Source organism: Lissotriton helveticus, chromosome 1_1, assembly GCF_964261635.1.
Source record: "Lissotriton helveticus chromosome 1_1, aLisHel1.1, whole genome shotgun sequence".
Taxonomy (NCBI): domain Eukaryota; kingdom Metazoa; phylum Chordata; class Amphibia; order Caudata; family Salamandridae; genus Lissotriton; species Lissotriton helveticus.
Genome location: NC_136057.1, coordinates 1865812733 through 1865829333, shown reverse-complemented (window position 1 = coordinate 1865829333; position 16601 = coordinate 1865812733). Strand labels below are relative to the sequence as shown.

General features: G+C 44.7%; 2 non-coding genes across 2 annotated transcripts; both read left to right on the top strand.

Annotated features, from left to right (window-relative positions):
• Positions 1–5138: 5138 nt before the first annotated feature.
• On the top strand, positions 5139–5253 carry LOC144780191 (U5 spliceosomal RNA). The gene has a single exon (XR_013600726.1). It is a non-coding gene; the product is annotated as a U5 spliceosomal RNA (small nuclear RNA).
• An 8356-nt stretch (positions 5254–13609) lies between these two features.
• Positions 13610–13724, top strand: LOC144780169 (U5 spliceosomal RNA). Its single transcript, XR_013600724.1, has one exon. It is a non-coding gene; the product is annotated as a U5 spliceosomal RNA (small nuclear RNA).
• Positions 13725–16601: the final 2877 nt, after the last annotated feature.

Here is a 16601-nt window from a genome sequence, read left to right as displayed (position 1 = left end):
AGGATATCCTTCCAGTACAAAATACAATGCTTAGACTAACTTTAAACCTTTTCTCACGTTGTATGTGGGCCAGTGCAGCACACATGCAAAGTTGGAAAAGAAAGGAGAAATAAAAGCATTTCTCCTTCACAGCGCCTGTCTCAAATGGGCGCTATTATCTGACGCTATACCTTGTCTATATTTTTAAGTAAATAGGATTTAGCATAGGAAACCTTGGGTGGTTGCATGGGAACACCCATGCACCACCCATGGGATGCCCCCTTGGCACCACGTACTGCAAAGCAGCGCTATGCGCTGCTTTGCGGTGCTTCCAAGTAATTTTCCAACGTAAAACAGATTTTACGCTGGAAAGGAAATAGGTGCACAAAGATATACCATAGTTTTTGGCCACTTTTGTGATGTAAACAGGGCATAAAATCTTAGTAAACATACCTCTCAGTTTAAGAATCACTGTCCACTCCATTATCACGGGTGGAGCATTTTATTTCTTTAAGCTGAACTATCTATATATAAAACTTTACTTTCTCAAGAGCTTCACTGTGCAAATTTCAGCCAAATCCATATTGACAAGCACAACTTATCGTCTAATACAACTCTGTGGATAAGATGACAATCTACTCATATTTGCCTGATAAAGTCTAGGATTGACACCTGTGCGTTCGGTGCAGTCACAATAACCTCTTCTGTACAAAATCTTCAGATTACCATGTGGTTTGTCAGACCCCCTCCCTCTTAAATATAGGGCTGCTTCAGCCTTCACGGGGAAATGCTGGTTTTAGGCATGCTTCATTTTCACAATAGGAGTTGGGATCCTAAAATCCACCAGCTTCAGATGCTGACAAAAGGACATCTAGTCCCACAGAAATAGAGTCTGTGAAAGTATGAGTCTTATGTGGCATCTATAACCTTAGCTTTAGGATGCCCCATTCCCTCAAAGTACCAAAGTAAACTGAACAAGCAATAAAATGCTTTTGAGCCTTCTACACAAGGTACTCTGGATTCCGGGTTCCCTACTTGGAACACAACATGTACTCAATCCGTTAAACAATCTTTCACGCTTACTTGTAGAATGAGTCAAAATCATAATGAATATCTCTTCAATTAATGTTGTTCTAAGGGGGATCCTGGTGATTCATCAGTAGTGATCACCAGGACCACTTTTCACCTTAACTGTATTGCATCATTATTTAGATCACAATTCAGGAAACTGTGACCCCTCACATGGCATTGACACCAGAAAGATCCTGGGGAGGTTTCTGATGGGAACTGAATGTTGCCTGCATGGTTAAAGGGTGTGTTTCTCTGCCCCGAGTGAATGACTGCATGTATCTGGTACTCTAATTTGGCATTTGTTTGGCCCTGGCATCACATTAATCTAGTGTGCGTGCAGAGGCCTAGGCCTGTCTCTGATATAGGAAGGTCTTGGACTTGTCCTATGACCTGGAGGTGTGCACCACACGTGTCCTCATTTGGTACCAGGCAACCTATTTAATATATATCACAATAATTATTTAGAAATCAAATAATAATGCACAACATGCGCTACTCTTAAGCACACAGACAAAGTATACAAAAAATAGGTTGCCTGCCCCGGCCCTGTCCTGATGAAGACCCCGAAGCAAGGGTACAACTAAATCCTGCGATATTTAGAGGGTCGAAACGTCGACAACCGTCCTTTTTCCGTCAACTTCACCCCAGTCTTGATACACATTGTTGTGTTATGTGGAGTATGATTTTGATTAAGTGATGCTTTGAACCCAATGTTGGTCTATATTCTATTTGACACATGAATTGCCGTTGTGCCATTTGTTTGTTTTTACAGTCACTATTCCCTATCCACACCATCCTCACCTTATCACTTCCCTTTTCCCTTGGGGCACTGCATAGTTTATGAATGCTTATACAATGACATGATATTTAATATATCCCTACATTGTGATTAAATACAGTGCAGGCTCATCTCTTGTCTACTGTCGTAAAAATAATTTGTATGTTTATTAATTGTTTGCTTCTTTGATGGGACCCCCTACTCTCAGTACTGCCACTACCCAGGTCCCAGTGACTCATTTTGGGTGAACCCTGTTGCCATACTCTTACTCTGCTATGCCAGCAGGAAGCCTACTCTTAGGTTTGAGTCAGGAGATGTGCCTCTTAGCAGGCATTCTCGCACACCTACAGTGAAATTGTCTCCACGCCTTGCCTGCTCTGATTGAATACATATGCACGTTGCTCAATTAGCAGATTGATAAATATTAACACTCGAGTGCTTCACGAAAACGGACCGACTCATGAGCTGTGTCACGCTTCTTTCTTTTCAAGCCAGATTGCACGGAGTTGGCTTGCTGCCCCATGAGTACCAGTACTCTCTTTGAGACAAGAAAAAGTTCCGGTACTCAGAGGCAGAACATTTAGAAGTGCCGGTACTCAGTACCGGTGACTATCGGCCCATTTAAAGCACTGGTCAGAGAGCATTTACTAACTTGTTTTATTTGGGAAACGCCAGTGATATAATTATTTTTGGTGTCAGTGAGCGGAGCGCCGGGGGCTAATTTGTTTAATAATGCTGCCGGCTGTCAGTGACACGTGTGCCTCAGTGGCGTAGTGCTACTTCTTGCCAAATCAGAAGCCTGTGTGTGGCATAGTCCACGAGTCAGCACTCTTAATTTTAAATTTAGGCAGCTCATCTCTTAATTTTACATTTAGGCCTCTCATCTCTCATGTGCTCTCTGTGCCTTCAGCCTGGGTGTCCCCTTAGGGGTGTGAGAGGCACAGTAAGGCAGAGAGAGCGCCTCAGAACCCAAGGAGGGCTAGAGTTCCTGGTTGGCAGTGGTGTGTTTAAGAGGCAGAGCAGCGCACACATTCACACATGTAGCATGACCCTACATGAGTTCTATGTGTGTCTGTAGCCTCGGTGTGCCCTTAGGAGTGTGAGAGGCATTATAGGGCAGGGGAGCGCCTCACAACTCAGGAAGGGCTGGAGATGCCAGGGGTCAGTGCCATGACGTGCTTAGAAGCAGAACCCCTCGCACATTTACACCAAAAGCACGAGCTGCACCTGCTCTCTGTGCCTGCAGCCTGGGTGTCCTCTTAGGAGTGTGAAAGGAATGATAGGGCGGATGGCGCGCCCCAGAACTCATGGAGGGCTAGAACTCCTGGGGGTCAGTGGCATGAGGTGCTTGGAAGCAGATCGCCTCACACATTCCCATCTAAGTGCCCTGCCATTTCTGGTGATTTGCTGCAGTTTTAAAGTCTTCTTGGACTTGGGTGTAATTTCTGATATTTATATGTTTGCTCATCTCCGTTGCCTGATTTTGATCGTGAGAAAGTGTCACTCATAGTCATTTAAATGTCACTCATAATTGCAGTGAAATGATAAAAATGTCACACATAGCAACCTGAAACCTTGGCAGCTATGCTAGAGCAGTGCAGCTATGGCGTGTGCTTGCTGCAAACACTGGCAACACAAAAAAATAAGCATTTAAAACATCAAAATGCCAGTGACGTTGTGGTGCAAAGGGCTGGTACCTAGGGCCACCAAAGATACGATTCTGCGGGAGCGCAGTTTCCTGCACAATTATAGGTTTGCCTCCTTTGCCACATAAACGCATCTTCTGCTGCAAATGTAGGTTCTAGCTGAAACCGGTCACAAGCTAATGAAGCAATACCATCACAAAATGCATCGCTTATGCTGCTTAATGTGCCTTGTTGTGCTCCATAATTCAGTCAACCCTGCAACATCATGTGTTCCTTTCCTGTTGCATAATTCAAGTGGTCTTGGATGTACCATATTGCACCAACATCACTACGGGATTAATGGGGAGCATTGTCCGTACCAAATGTAGTGTAACTGCGTGACGTGCACTGCCATACTTAAGTAAATACATTCGCGAATATATAAACTAAGGGGCATACAACACAACAGATCCCCATCACAGATGACGTCCAAGCCCAAGTTTTAACATTCACTATGCTACGGGCACTATGTACAGCAGCCCCACGTGCACTACTTGCAAAGAAAAGCACTCTCCTTCTGCACAACATACCCTCCATTGCCTATGCAGCACTCCTCTCGCCTCCAACAACGGAAATCCCCCTACACATGAATCTGGTCCCACTTCTTGCAGCCAGCGAGACTTCTCCTGCCTTACATCCAAGAAGCCCATAAAACACACAAAGACCGTAGCCTGTTCCAGAATGCTTTAGCCTCTTACACATATACCAAGTCCCTTCCTTGCATCCAACAAACATACGTTCTCCTTTTATTTGCCTGGGCGCATATAATGCAGACTGGGTATGGGGACATACTGTACAAAATTGTATTTTCAATAGCATTTAGAGATTATACGTTTCTGAGTTTAGGAAGGATTCTGCCCAGAAGTCGGTGAAATTAAAGTAGTCAGAGATAGATACTAAAGACTGGGCAGGGTAGGGGGAATTCTTGACACCAGCAGGGGATAGAGAACCCTAAATAGAACATGGCAGTGCTGGAGTACCAAGAAAGTGAACAATATTAACATGGGTGGCGTTCACGTATTTCACAGATAAGCTTAAGTCGGCGGAGAACCGCAAAAGAAAGGATGTTGGGAAAACATATGCTAAAACTACCTATCTCAAGAGCAACACCTTCCTTCCACCCAGCAAACCAATCCCAACATGCTCAAGGCTCCCAATCTACAAAGCACCTGCGAGACCAAAACTTACAACATCCGCAGCATTCTTATACAGTGCCTGCTCCTTTCACCAGGTTGCACCTTAAGCACTCGCCTCCTTAACACCCACAATGTTCCTGTAATCACACCTCACACAAGCCTGCGCGAGGCTCCCAACGCTGCACTGCTCAGAATGAGAAGCGTAAAACGAGCGACGCGAAGGCTTGAGCTGGGAGACTCGAGTGTTGCAGCCTTTCCTGTCACGTGACCGACGACGAAATTTGCATACCCATAATGCCGTGTCATCAGTCTGTCTCGCTTTTGTTTCGATTGTCTCAAAAAGTGTTTTGACAATGTATCGGATTACAAGGTTTCTCACGAGTTGGTTATATTTTGAAGGGGTATCAATGATGGATTTAGTAGAGTAAATCACCCTGACATTCTGTGGATAGCTGTTTCTGGGGCCCATGGTGAGGCTGTGACCTACTCATACTCTGGTTTCTCTTCAAACCGAATAAATCTTTTGCCTTTTACTAAAGATTTCCGTGGAGAGGAACATTAAAGAGTTTCACTCAATTTTTGAAAGCCCTGCTGCTGCAGGGTTACCCTTACTTGGTTAAAAGAATAACATTTACATAAAATGTCTCTTACTATGCATGAGAAAATCTACGTAAACTGACTCTTACTGTGCGTGGGTTGAAGCTGTTCTATTTGTGCTGTCCTACCTCAACGCAGATCGGGCAACGACTTTAATTGACGCGCTTAATTTACAGTCTTCTCATTTGACATATAACAAGAACCCATACGACGCAAACATCGCTCTATCATCTGAAAGGCTTCACTTCTATATACAAGCAGCGCTACAGAACACCAGATAAAGAAGGATCAATTGGTAAAGAAAACACATAACTGTTTTCAATCTGGAGTTTATTTCAATATCAGTCTCATGATTATTGAGATTTGATTGAAATCGCCTCTGTGATTCAAATTCTAAAGGGGCATTAAAATATATACGTGATCAGGAACTGCATAGTTCGAAACGTGTATAATCACCCAAGAAGAGTGCGGCGTATTTGTTCAATCTTTGCTGTGACAAATTACTGCGAGGCTGTCCTTACCTCGCCGCCGGCACCAGCTGTTTGTTGCTCCTCCAGTGAAGGACGTTTTGCAGAATTCATATATATATATGTATGTAAAACGTATATTTAAATCATGCCATGAACGCATACGACGTAAACATCGCTCTATGAAAGGCTTCACTTCTATACACAAGCAGCGCTACAGAACACCAGATAAAGAAGGATCAATTGGTAAATAAAACACATAACTGTTTTCAATCTGGGGTTTATTTCAAGATCAGTCTCATGATTATTGAGATTTGATTGAAATCGCCTCTGTGATTCAAATTGTAAAGGGGCATTAAAATATATATGTGTATATATATATATATATATATATATATATATATATATATATATATAAATATATATATATATATATGGGACAGCCCGGCTTCAGAATGCCAACACGTAAACAGAGGCATTCACGAATGCTGTTCCCATGCGTTGCATGCACGAGTTCTGTATACCTCATTAAAGCTTCCCCTCTTTGCTTTGCCAGCGCTGGGGATAAAAAGCAGCTAAAAAGAAATGCTTTTTACACTCCTAAACTAACTCCTGCTCACCCCCTTGGTAGCTTGGCACGAGCAGACAGGCTTAATTCAGAGGCAGTGTGTAAAGCATTTGTGACCACATACAGTAACCCAGTGACAACACCACAGATGGACACCACACAGTTGTATATTAAAACGAAGTATTCTTTATATACACAAGACCACAAACGACAAAAATCCACAATAGTATACCTAAAAATGGTAGGGTTAGCTTAGTTCAGTTCAGTTCTTAAGATGCAACACTTTGCGTCAATGTACCTTACGATGCGTTGCGCTTCCACAACAAGCAATGTTGCAGCGATGGAAATGCGCCAAAGTTCCGGTGCGAAAGAAATAAAGATGACGCTCTCTCCTTGATGCGACACGCATCCCGGTGATGCGGCGTCGATCCTCTTCTCTGGCGATGCGAGATGCTGTCCTCGATGCGAGCCGCGACAGGCCCTGCAATACGCTTCCCAGTGATGTGGCGGTGTCTGCTGCGACGTCGATCCTCTCTCCTGGCGATGCGAGTTGCTTCCACAACGATGCGAGCCTCGACAGGCCATGCGACACTCTTCTCCGAGATGCGGCGGCGTCTTCTGTGACATCAATCCACTTTTCCTGCGATGACCCGCGACAGGCCCTGCGACACGCTTCTCGGAGATGCGGCGGCGTCTGCTGCAACGTCGATCCTCTTCAACGGCGATGCGCGGTCCCTCGTGATGTGAAGCGGCAGCTCGACAACACGCTTCGTGTTCTTGAGTCACGCTTTCAGCTCCTTGCGACACACAAGTCCTCAAAAAAGTCCAGCACCGCTGCAGGCACTTCAGGAAGACTCTTGGGCAGCTGATTGGTGAAGTCTGTTGTCCCCGAGACTTCAGCAGGAGGCAAGCTCTGTTCCAAGCCTTTGGAGATCCTTCACAAGTTGAAAGTAAAGCACACAAAGTTCTTTCTCCTTTCTTTGGCAGTCAGGCAACCACTGCAGGCCAATCCCCCAAGCAGCACTTCAGCTAAGGGATAGTCTCTCCTCAGTTTCTTCAGGTTCCTCTCCTCAGCAAAGGTTTCTTCTTGTACACCAAAAGTGATCTAATTTCTTGGGATCAGGGTCCCAATATTTATACCCCAAAAACATTTGTCCTCTGAAGGCAGAAAGGCCTTTGCCCAGTCAAAACCAGTTGTGAAGCACTCTGTTTACAAGTCTCCTTCTTTCCTTTCACAGTGCAGGGTAGAAACATCAGACGCCCCACAGAAGGTGAAGCCAGCATTGTGGAGGGAAAGCACAGCCCTGGAGCACTTTGTTGACAAGATTCCTTCTCTTCATTCACTGTGCAGGGCAGAGACATCAGCCGCACCACAGGAGGTGGAGCCAGCATTGTGGAAGGCAGGCACAGTCCTATTCAGGTCCCAGGTGCAGCTCCTCCCATCCATCTAGATGCAGATCTCTCTATTCACCACTGGGCTGACTCATTCTCCCTCCTGCAATCCCCCAGCCCTGTCACTCAAACTCCAGACAAGAAATACACAACCTAGCAGAGGCAGGCTTTGGACAGTTAGACAAGAAAATACCTACTTTCTAAAAGTGGTATTTTCAAACAAAGAATGTTAAAACCAACTTCACTAAAATATGTATTTTATCATTCTGAGTTCAGGCATACTAAACTCGAATGTCTACCATGTTCCCTGAGCGAGTAAGATTATAAGAATTTAATAATCTAACTGCCCATTCTGGCCTATGGAGAACAGGTAGCCTTGCAATAGTGGAAAACGAAAAGGGCTGTAATTCACTATTAGGACATGCCACACACACCAGGGCATGTCCTACCTTATAAGGGTCTTGTGGGTGGCACAACCAGTGCTGCAAGCCAATGGTGCCAGGTCTAACCGTTATAATCTGAAAAAAAGCTGTACTTTTACTTACAAGTGCTTGCTCTCTGCCATTATCAGTACCAATTTTGGCTGGCTTCACCATAACACAGTCAGGGTCAGCTTAACTACTTAGTCGTGCAGTGCAGTGCAGCAGACTCAAATGCTGCACGGTGCGAGAAGGAGAGAGTAGGAGAAAGCCACATTTACAGAAATATGGCACTCCCCTCTACTGTTGTGGACCATAGACATCTTTGCACCATACTGCAAAGGTGTCTCCGTGAGTCTAACATACGTTTTGTACTGGAAGGATATCCTTCCAGTACAAAATACAATGCTTAGACTAACTTTAAACCTTTTCTCACGTTGTATGTGGGCCAGTGCAGCACACATGCAAAGTTGGAAAAGAAAGGAGAAATAAAAGCATTTCTCCTTCACAGCGCCTGTCTCAAATGGGCGCTATTATCTGACGCTATACCTTGTCTATATTTTTAAGTAAATAGGATTTAGCATAGGAAACCTTGGGTGGTTGCATGGGAACACCCATGCACCACCCATGGGATGCCCCCTTGGCACCACGTACTGCAAAGCAGCGCTATGCGCTGCTTTGCGGTGCTTCCAAGTAATTTTCCAACGTAAAACAGATTTTACGCTGGAAAGGAAATAGGTGCACAAAGATATACCATAGTTTTTGGCCACTTTTGTGATGTAAACAGGGCATAAAATCTTAGTAAACATACCTCTCAGTTTAAGAATCACTGTCCACTCCATTATCACGGGTGGAGCATTTTATTTCTTTAAGCTGAACTATCTATATATAAAACTTTACTTTCTCAAGAGCTTCACTGTGCAAATTTCAGCCAAATCCATATTGACAAGCACAACTTATCGTCTAATACAACTCTGTGGATAAGATGACAATCTACTCATATTTGCCTGATAAAGTCTAGGATTGACACCTGTGCGTTCGGTGCAGTCACAATAACCTCTTCTGTACAAAATCTTCAGATTACCATGTGGTTTGTCAGACCCCCTCCCTCTTAAATATAGGGCTGCTTCAGCCTTCACGGGGAAATGCTGGTTTTAGGCATGCTTCATTTTCACAATAGGAGTTGGGATCCTAAAATCCACCAGCTTCAGATGCTGACAAAAGGACATCTAGTCCCACAGAAATAGAGTCTGTGAAAGTATGAGTCTTATGTGGCATCTATAACCTTAGCTTTAGGATGCCCCATTCCCTCAAAGTACCAAAGTAAACTGAACAAGCAATAAAATGCTTTTGAGCCTTCTACACAAGGTACTCTGGATTCCGGGTTCCCTACTTGGAACACAACATGTACTCAATCCGTTAAACAATCTTTCACGCTTACTTGTAGAATGAGTCAAAATCATAATGAATATCTCTTCAATTAATGTTGTTCTAAGGGGGATCCTGGTGATTCATCAGTAGTGATCACCAGGACCACTTTTCACCTTAACTGTATTGCATCATTATTTAGATCACAATTCAGGAAACTGTGACCCCTCACATGGCATTGACACCAGAAAGATCCTGGGGAGGTTTCTGATGGGAACTGAATGTTGCCTGCATGGTTAAAGGGTGTGTTTCTCTGCCCCGAGTGAATGACTGCATGTATCTGGTACTCTAATTTGGCATTTGTTTGGCCCTGGCATCACATTAATCTAGTGTGCGTGCAGAGGCCTAGGCCTGTCTCTGATATAGGAAGGTCTTGGACTTGTCCTATGACCTGGAGGTGTGCACCACACGTGTCCTCATTTGGTACCAGGCAACCTATTTAATATATATCACAATAATTATTTAGAAATCAAATAATAATGCACAACATGCGCTACTCTTAAGCACACAGACAAAGTATACAAAAAATAGGTTGCCTGCCCCGGCCCTGTCCTGATGAAGACCCCGAAGCAAGGGTACAACTAAATCCTGCGATATTTAGAGGGTCGAAACGTCGACAACCGTCCTTTTTCCGTCAACTTCACCCCAGTCTTGATACACATTGTTGTGTTATGTGGAGTATGATTTTGATTAAGTGATGCTTTGAACCCAATGTTGGTCTATATTCTATTTGACACATGAATTGCCGTTGTGCCATTTGTTTGTTTTTACAGTCACTATTCCCTATCCACACCATCCTCACCTTATCACTTCCCTTTTCCCTTGGGGCACTGCATAGTTTATGAATGCTTATACAATGACATGATATTTAATATATCCCTACATTGTGATTAAATACAGTGCAGGCTCATCTCTTGTCTACTGTCGTAAAAATAATTTGTATGTTTATTAATTGTTTGCTTCTTTGATGGGACCCCCTACTCTCAGTACTGCCACTACCCAGGTCCCAGTGACTCATTTTGGGTGAACCCTGTTGCCATACTCTTACTCTGCTATGCCAGCAGGAAGCCTACTCTTAGGTTTGAGTCAGGAGATGTGCCTCTTAGCAGGCATTCTCGCACACCTACAGTGAAATTGTCTCCACGCCTTGCCTGCTCTGATTGAATACATATGCACGTTGCTCAATTAGCAGATTGATAAATATTAACACTCGAGTGCTTCACGAAAACGGACCGACTCATGAGCTGTGTCACGCTTCTTTCTTTTCAAGCCAGATTGCACGGAGTTGGCTTGCTGCCCCATGAGTACCAGTACTCTCTTTGAGACAAGAAAAAGTTCCGGTACTCAGAGGCAGAACATTTAGAAGTGCCGGTACTCAGTACCGGTGACTATCGGCCCATTTAAAGCACTGGTCAGAGAGCATTTACTAACTTGTTTTATTTGGGAAACGCCAGTGATATAATTATTTTTGGTGTCAGTGAGCGGAGCGCCGGGGGCTAATTTGTTTAATAATGCTGCCGGCTGTCAGTGACACGTGTGCCTCAGTGGCGTAGTGCTACTTCTTGCCAAATCAGAAGCCTGTGTGTGGCATAGTCCACGAGTCAGCACTCTTAATTTTAAATTTAGGCAGCTCATCTCTTAATTTTACATTTAGGCCTCTCATCTCTCATGTGCTCTCTGTGCCTTCAGCCTGGGTGTCCCCTTAGGGGTGTGAGAGGCACAGTAAGGCAGAGAGAGCGCCTCAGAACCCAAGGAGGGCTAGAGTTCCTGGTTGGCAGTGGTGTGTTTAAGAGGCAGAGCAGCGCACACATTCACACATGTAGCATGACCCTACATGAGTTCTATGTGTGTCTGTAGCCTCGGTGTGCCCTTAGGAGTGTGAGAGGCATTATAGGGCAGGGGAGCGCCTCACAACTCAGGAAGGGCTGGAGATGCCAGGGGTCAGTGCCATGACGTGCTTAGAAGCAGAACCCCTCGCACATTTACACCAAAAGCACGAGCTGCACCTGCTCTCTGTGCCTGCAGCCTGGGTGTCCTCTTAGGAGTGTGAAAGGAATGATAGGGCGGATGGCGCGCCCCAGAACTCATGGAGGGCTAGAACTCCTGGGGGTCAGTGGCATGAGGTGCTTGGAAGCAGATCGCCTCACACATTCCCATCTAAGTGCCCTGCCATTTCTGGTGATTTGCTGCAGTTTTAAAGTCTTCTTGGACTTGGGTGTAATTTCTGATATTTATATGTTTGCTCATCTCCGTTGCCTGATTTTGATCGTGAGAAAGTGTCACTCATAGTCATTTAAATGTCACTCATAATTGCAGTGAAATGATAAAAATGTCACACATAGCAACCTGAAACCTTGGCAGCTATGCTAGAGCAGTGCAGCTATGGCGTGTGCTTGCTGCAAACACTGGCAACACAAAAAAATAAGCATTTAAAACATCAAAATGCCAGTGACGTTGTGGTGCAAAGGGCTGGTACCTAGGGCCACCAAAGATACGATTCTGCGGGAGCGCAGTTTCCTGCACAATTATAGGTTTGCCTCCTTTGCCACATAAACGCATCTTCTGCTGCAAATGTAGGTTCTAGCTGAAACCGGTCACAAGCTAATGAAGCAATACCATCACAAAATGCATCGCTTATGCTGCTTAATGTGCCTTGTTGTGCTCCATAATTCAGTCAACCCTGCAACATCATGTGTTCCTTTCCTGTTGCATAATTCAAGTGGTCTTGGATGTACCATATTGCACCAACATCACTACGGGATTAATGGGGAGCATTGTCCGTACCAAATGTAGTGTAACTGCGTGACGTGCACTGCCATACTTAAGTAAATACATTCGCGAATATATAAACTAAGGGGCATACAACACAACAGATCCCCATCACAGATGACGTCCAAGCCCAAGTTTTAACATTCACTATGCTACGGGCACTATGTACAGCAGCCCCACGTGCACTACTTGCAAAGAAAAGCACTCTCCTTCTGCACAACATACCCTCCATTGCCTATGCAGCACTCCTCTCGCCTCCAACAACGGAAATCCCCCTACACATGAATCTGGTCCCACTTCTTGCAGCCAGCGAGACTTCTCCTGCCTTACATCCAAGAAGCCCATAAAACACACAAAGACCGTAGCCTGTTCCAGAATGCTTTAGCCTCTTACACATATACCAAGTCCCTTCCTTGCATCCAACAAACATACGTTCTCCTTTTATTTGCCTGGGCGCATATAATGCAGACTGGGTATGGGGACATACTGTACAAAATTGTATTTTCAATAGCATTTAGAGATTATACGTTTCTGAGTTTAGGAAGGATTCTGCCCAGAAGTCGGTGAAATTAAAGTAGTCAGAGATAGATACTAAAGACTGGGCAGGGTAGGGGGAATTCTTGACACCAGCAGGGGATAGAGAACCCTAAATAGAACATGGCAGTGCTGGAGTACCAAGAAAGTGAACAATATTAACATGGGTGGCGTTCACGTATTTCACAGATAAGCTTAAGTCGGCGGAGAACCGCAAAAGAAAGGATGTTGGGAAAACATATGCTAAAACTACCTATCTCAAGAGCAACACCTTCCTTCCACCCAGCAAACCAATCCCAACATGCTCAAGGCTCCCAATCTACAAAGCACCTGCGAGACCAAAACTTACAACATCCGCAGCATTCTTATACAGTGCCTGCTCCTTTCACCAGGTTGCACCTTAAGCACTCGCCTCCTTAACACCCACAATGTTCCTGTAATCACACCTCACACAAGCCTGCGCGAGGCTCCCAACGCTGCACTGCTCAGAATGAGAAGCGTAAAACGAGCGACGCGAAGGCTTGAGCTGGGAGACTCGAGTGTTGCAGCCTTTCCTGTCACGTGACCGACGACGAAATTTGCATACCCATAATGCCGTGTCATCAGTCTGTCTCGCTTTTGTTTCGATTGTCTCAAAAAGTGTTTTGACAATGTATCGGATTACAAGGTTTCTCACGAGTTGGTTATATTTTGAAGGGGTATCAATGATGGATTTAGTAGAGTAAATCACCCTGACATTCTGTGGATAGCTGTTTCTGGGGCCCATGGTGAGGCTGTGACCTACTCATACTCTGGTTTCTCTTCAAACCGAATAAATCTTTCGCCTTTTACTAAAGATTTCCGTGGAGAGGAACATTAAAGAGTTTCACTCAATTTTTGAAAGCCCTGCTGCTGCAGGGTTACCCTTACTTGGTTAAAAGAATAACATTTACATAAAATGTCTCTTACTATGCATGAGAAAATCTACGTAAACTGACTCTTACTGTGCGTGGGTTGAAGCTGTTCTATTTGTGCTGTCCTACCTCAACGCAGATCGGGCAACGACTTTAATTGACGCGCTTAATTTACAGTCTTCTCATTTGACATATAACAAGAACCCATACGACGCAAACATCGCTCTATCATCTGAAAGGCTTCACTTCTATATACAAGCAGCGCTACAGAACACCAGATAAAGAAGGATCAATTGGTAAAGAAAACACATAACTGTTTTCAATCTGGAGTTTATTTCAATATCAGTCTCATGATTATTGAGATTTGATTGAAATCGCCTCTGTGATTCAAATTCTAAAGGGGCATTAAAATATATACGTGATCAGGAACTGCATAGTTCGAAACGTGTATAATCACCCAAGAAGAGTGCGGCGTATTTGTTCAATCTTTGCTGTGACAAATTACTGCGAGGCTGTCCTTACCTCGCCGCCGGCACCAGCTGTTTGTTGCTCCTCCAGTGAAGGACGTTTTGCAGAATTCATATATATATATGTATGTAAAACGTATATTTAAATCATGCCATGAACGCATACGACGTAAACATCGCTCTATGAAAGGCTTCACTTCTATACACAAGCAGCGCTACAGAACACCAGATAAAGAAGGATCAATTGGTAAATAAAACACATAACTGTTTTCAATCTGGGGTTTATTTCAAGATCAGTCTCATGATTATTGAGATTTGATTGAAATCGCCTCTGTGATTCAAATTGTAAAGGGGCATTAAAATATATATGTGTATATATATATATATATATATATATATATATATATATATATATATATATATATATATAATATATATATATATATATGGGACAGCCCGGCTTCAGAATGCCAACACGTAAACAGAGGCATTCACGAATGCTGTTCCCATGCGTTGCATGCACGAGTTCTGTATACCTCATTAAAGCTTCCCCTCTTTGCTTTGCCAGCGCTGGGGATAAAAAGCAGCTAAAAAGAAATGCTTTTTACACTCCTAAACTAACTCCTGCTCACCCCCTTGGTAGCTTGGCACGAGCAGACAGGCTTAATTCAGAGGCAGTGTGTAAAGCATTTGTGACCACATACAGTAACCCAGTGACAACACCACAGATGGACACCACACAGTTGTATATTAAAACGAAGTATTCTTTATATACACAAGACCACAAACGACAAAAATCCACAATAGTATACCTAAAAATGGTAGGGTTAGCTTAGTTCAGTTCAGTTCTTAAGATGCAACACTTTGCGTCAATGTACCTTACGATGCGTTGCGCTTCCACAACAAGCAATGTTGCAGCGATGGAAATGCGCCAAAGTTCCGGTGCGAAAGAAATAAAGATGACGCTCTCTCCTTGATGCGACACGCATCCCGGTGATGCGGCGGCATCTGCTGCGGCGTCGATCCTCTTCTCTGGCGATGCGAGATGCTGTCCTCGATGCGAGCCGCGACAGGCCCTGCAATACGCTTCCCAGTGATGTGGCGGTGTCAAGTCAAGTCAAGTCAGAGAATTTGTATAGCGCACTACATACCCAGAGGGTCTCAAGGCGCTTGAGGGGGGGTGGGGAATTACTTGTCGAATATCCACGTTTTAAGTGGTGTCTGCTGCGACGTCGATCCTCTCTCCTGGCGATGCGAGTTGCTTCCACAACGATGCGAGCCTCGACAGGCCATGCGACACTCTTCTCCGAGATGCGGCGGCGTCTTCTGTGACATCAATCCACTTTTCCAGCGATGACCCGCGACAGGCCCTGCGACACGCTTCTCGGAGATGCGGCGGCGTCTGCTGCAACGTCGATCCTCTTCAACGGCGATGCGCGGTCCCTCGTGATGTGAAGCGGCAGCTCGACAACACGCTTCGTGTTCTTGAGTCGCGCTTTCAGCTCCTTGCGACACACAAGTCCTCAAAAAAGTCCAGCACCGCTGCAGGCACTTCAGGAAGACTCTTGGGCAGCTGATTGGTGAAGTCTGTTGTCCCCGAGACTTCAGCAGGAGGCAAGCTCTGTTCCAAGCCTTTGGAGATCCTTCACAAGTTGAAAGTAAAGCACACAAAGTTCTTTCTCCTTTCTTTGGCAGTCAGGCAACCACTGCAGGCCAATCCCCCAAGCAGCACTTCAGCTAAGGGATAGTCTCTCCTCAGTTTCTTCAGGTTCCTCTCCTCAGCAAAGGTTTCTTCTTGTATACCAAAAGTGATCTAATTTCTTGGGATCAGGGTCCCAATATTTATACCCCAAAAACATTTGTCCTCTGAAGGCAGAAAGGCCTTTGCCCAGTCAAAACCAGTTGTGAAGCACTCTGTTTACAAGTCTCCTTCTTTCCTTTCACAGTGCAGGGTAGAAACATCAGACGCCCCACAGAAGGTGAAGCCAGCATTGTGGAGGGAAAGCACAGCCCTGGAGCACTTTGTTGACAAGATTCCTTCTCTTCATTCACTGTGCAGGGCAGAGACATCAGCCGCACCACAGGAGGTGGAGCCAGCATTGTGGAAGGCAGGCACAGTCCTATTCAGGTCCCAGGTGCAGCTCCTCCCATCCATCTAGATGCAGATCTCTCTATTCACCACTGGGCTGACTCATTCTCCCTCCTGCAATCCCCCAGCCCTGTCACTCAAACTCCAGACAAGAAATACACAACCTAGCAGAGGCAGGCTTTGGACAGTTAGACAAGAAAATACCTACTTTCTATAAGTGGTATTTTCAAACAAAGAATGTTAAAACCAACTTCACTAAAATATGTATTTTATCATTCTGAGTTCAGGCATACTAAACTCGAATGTCTACCATGTTCCCTGAGCGAGTA